Source organism: Plectropomus leopardus, unplaced genomic scaffold (genome assembly GCF_008729295.1).
Source record: "Plectropomus leopardus isolate mb unplaced genomic scaffold, YSFRI_Pleo_2.0 unplaced_scaffold15758, whole genome shotgun sequence".
In the NCBI taxonomy this organism is placed as follows: Eukaryota; Metazoa; Chordata; class Actinopteri; order Perciformes; family Serranidae; genus Plectropomus; species Plectropomus leopardus.
The window spans coordinates 1-4,344 of NW_024616898.1; the positions used below are offsets into that span (position 1 = coordinate 1).

Below are 4,344 nucleotides of genomic sequence, written 5' to 3' on the forward strand. Positions count from 1 at the left end.
ATACTTTTTTGTGGAGTTTTGTGTGAAACGTATTAAATAATTATGCATCATAAATATGGAACTAAAGTTGGAGTGGATATTTTTTAATACATAATTGTCAGGTAAATATATCCAGTTCCACTTACGGTGTTGGCTACATAACAAGAACAAACTGAAGCGCTTGAGTCGGATGTGAACTCAGATGTCGGAGGTTTTTCAGGAGCCCGTGAACGCCTCGTGAGTGCAGATGTTGTTGTGCGGGTGCGGTGAAGTTTTAAACTCCTGGGAATATTGTGACAGTGAAGGAGCCGTCCGTGCTCTCTGTTTTGATGATATTAGCTTAAAACGAAATGTGAAGTGTCTCTGAACTGTCTTCAGATACTTGGTAGGTGAAACCGCTCAGTCTGGCATCAACGAGATTTGGTCTTTTGTTGTTTTCAGCGTTTTAAATGTATGATTCACCGTCCGTTTAAATGACGAGTTGCTACCTTTTTAACGGTTGTTAGCTAACGTTAGCTAAAAGTTTTTGTAGCATGCAAGCTAATAATCAGTCACCTAAAGAGTTCCGCACAAACAGATTACGCTTTTGGGAAGCGTGTATTGAAATGTCAGTACCTCTTTAAATGGTTCAGTTAGTGACCACTGTAACTGTAACATGCATTTCCTCCTGTGTTTTAATGGTTGTTTGACTTTTCCACTCTAGTGGCAGTTGTAAAGTAATGTTTGATTGTGTTAGCAATGAAAAACAGAGGTGGAAAAACCAAAACGTTCATTAAAAAGAAGTGTTGTACAATTTGGAGGCACTTGTACTTGAGAGTTATTCCGTTTTGCCTTATTATATTTCGTTTCTTTTTATTGTATCGTTACTGCATACCACTGCTAATATTGTTTTACAAGGAAATGTTTTTCTGGCGAAATAGTATATGCTCATAAATGAATTTCTATTTAGTACAGAGCTGCTAAGGGATTGTTCTTTATTGGGGGGCTTCTGATACTGGAGTACTTTTGAGTGCTTTTGAAAACCATAGTTTTACTCTTTTGTTTTGGTTTAAAGGGGTACAACTGATTATTTTCTCAATTAGTGGCAAAAGATTCACTTTTGATCTAATAAATGTCATTAAATAGTGACAATTGTGAAAAAAAACAACCCAAACCCAAAATGACATATTTAAATGTCTTGTATCATCTAACAAGTCAGAAGCCAAATATATGAAATTTGCTATCACAGAGGGCTACAAAAATCATCCAGTGAAAATAATGACACAACTACACTATGAAATGTCAAAATGACTGTCATCAAACATGCCCGTAAGCTGAATACTCCAAGTGTGTTATGGGACAATCAGGGCTGCAAAAGATCCAAATTTAGGCATTAGAAAACAGTATTTAAAGGACCAATATTAAATAGGCCTCTTTCACAGCATTCATTTTAACTTATGGCAGTAAGAAAATCATGCCTGTTACTTGTAACATTAATGATGCCTATGTTAAGTGCACTGATCAGCCAGAATGCACATTAATAGAGCTGTAGCTATAGGTAAATGTAGTTTATTTATGCTAGATGGGTGAAAAATGAAGTGTATTGAAAAAAAGTCATAATGCACATTAAAAAAATGCTTGATTTTTTAAATTGAAATTGTTGATGCACGATAATGAACTGCATAAAGGAGTCGAGAGAAACAACAAATTGCGGATGGTGGTGACAGAGGTTAAGGAAGTTGAATCATAGAAAATAAAAACAAGCTTTTCCCAATCTTCCTGATGGGTGATAAAAAAGGAAAAGATTCCCATTCTCATGATGGTTGTGATTGCAGAGTTGGTAGTGTGTGTGTTAAACATTACTGTGCATTTACAGTATGACACCATATCCATCAAATATGAGTTTCTTTACATGGAACAATGTGTAGCGATTACAGGAATAAACTAAAAGTCACTGAGACTGAGGCTGTGCCTGGTCTATTGTTTGGCACACCAACAAAAGATTGGCTGAGATCCAAAAATAGGTAAATTATTAATAAAAAGGAATCAGCTTATTACAACATGCACAAACTTAGAGTCAAAATAATCACAAGTGCGCTCAACAAAAAATACAATGACCCACTTCCCTCTCTCCTATCAACTCGACACATGTGAAAGGCCGGTATATCATATAGATAATCAATGTCACCACTCATGTTCATGTGACCCAACTCTCCGAATAACCGTAATAATGAAACTTATAAATAATGTCCACAAAAGCCAAAAAAAAAACATGTAACAATACGAAAATATAAACCCTCTCAAATTAATATTTATGTCACAAACTTTTCTTCTTTCTAAATGAATACATGGCTCCTACACGATGGATTCTGGCAAATTTTAGGTGTCTATATTTATTTGGCTTTCAGTTATTTAAGTATTATCAGGCTCCAGGTCAGATAAAATGTATCTGAGCTAACAGAAAAGTCTGAAGTTGATGTAAAACTCGTAAAAGAATTACGAACTAGTACATATACTGTTAGTGTGTTGTTTGGGACAGGTCCATAGTACTTGGCCTAAGTGAAATCCAGGTTTTGCCAATGTTATTAATTACACCTTTTTCTCTTCACTGTTACGGCTTGTCACACAGTATGCTGTGACATTAACGAAGTTGATGAGAGTGTTTGTCTGTTACTTCCGTTTGGTCCAGTTTGCATTCAAAATGTAAATTCTTTGATCAAAAATCAGCACAAACCAATGATTTGTCCTTTTATCTCACTTTTTGTCATTCTTTCAGAGAGGATGGAGGCATGTATGATGAAGCCAGAAGTAAAAAAAAAGAAACCAAAGCCAGTAAGAATATTCACATCTGACACAAAACTCTTCATTTATACACAACACAGTCTTATTATCTCTAATACTGATTTTGGAGAGTTTAAAGAATCCCCAAATCACCACTGATAAAAATCTTAACTAACGTATCATATAAATGATACACACCCATGTTTTCTTCTCTGTTCACAGCCTAAACCTCCTCCAAAGCCTGCCGAGGTACCTTAATAATAAGCCCAAACCTTTGATTTGCTATGTGACAGAGAATCATGTGTGCATGGTAACGTGAGTATGTTTTTTAAGAATTACTGCAGAGTACATTCACACTTAAGTAAATTGTCTTCACAGAGAAAAAGAAATGACCCAGAAAGACTAGAGAAACCAACTCCTGTGGTGCCTCAACGACCAACAGACACTGTAAGTCCAGCATGAATAATATTTAGACCTTTGGTTTTTACTCACAGCAGAGTAGCCAAGACCACCTAAACCAAGACAAAGGCATGCTGAAGACCAGACCAGTGCGAGTCCCACACTGTGTGACACACTTATCATAAAGTGAGGAACATGCAAACCATAGAAGCTCCTCAAATTAATCTGAAAGATACACATTCCCAATAAAACACCCAAAGATAGCTAATATATGTAGATTTCTCTTCATTCACCTCTTTATTGCCATACTGTCTATATATGTGTATGTGTCATGAGAAATAATCAAATGGCATTCCAGAGGTGAGGTTGAGTCAGAGACAAGACCCTCACAAAGTGGTTTTGACTCCGTTCTCGAGACCAAGACCAATCTCAAGAGCTGACATTGGCATACAGAGCATGAATAATAATATATGGAACTCTAATACCTGGAAGGCATTTCAAATCTTTTTCAGACAAGAGATGTTTCTCCTTAGACCAGTCAGCTCTGATGTGATGCAGTTTCTATAATCTGATTGTTTTGTGTTTTCCTTCCACTGAGCATATGTGGTGGGCAAACATTTCGTAAACATCTGCTAACATTTACATGGATTTAATCAGTAAGGGTTCTAGTGGAGATGTTGTGGATTTTTCCACTCTGTGAGGAAGAAAACTGCATCAGTCACATCATTTTTATAACGCCAAATTGTCACTTTTCAAGATCATTATATTGATAAAAGCTAGTTAATATTATTAGCCAGCAGCAGCTTTAGCTTAATAATAACAGAAATTGTATGTGCCTCACATAACTATTTGAAAAATAATAAAAAGAAATACCTGAAAGTTTTTTTAAATATGTATTTATTTACATCTGTATTTGTAACATCTTTTGCAATAGTCACAAACTTAATAGGAGTGGAAATGAGGGGAATGGGTTACTTTTTAAAACAGATTTGTATTTTCTGTGCAGGAACTGAGTCAGACACAATACCAGATGAAAATATCAGCAGCATCAAACAATGAGGTATTTACTTTTTTAATTTTGTTTTGGCGTTGCTTGCCCTTATTCATGTTTTACTAGACAGACAGAGAGAAATTAAAAGTGGGACATGTATGATATGTGTCAGAGGTCTTAAGATTGAACCCGCATGTGAGATTATTGTGGTAAAT

The 4,344-nt window shown here is 35.7% G+C and overlaps 1 long non-coding RNA gene across 1 annotated transcript; it reads left to right on the forward strand.

The window, feature by feature from the left end:
• The first annotated feature begins 2,822 nt into the window (after positions 1–2,822).
• On the forward strand, positions 2,823–4,199 carry LOC121964488. Its single transcript, XR_006107365.1, has 3 exons — positions 2,823–2,988; positions 3,118–3,186; positions 4,145–4,199. It is a non-coding gene; the product is annotated as an uncharacterized LOC121964488 (long non-coding RNA).
• The last annotated feature ends 145 nt before the right edge of the window (positions 4,200–4,344 follow it).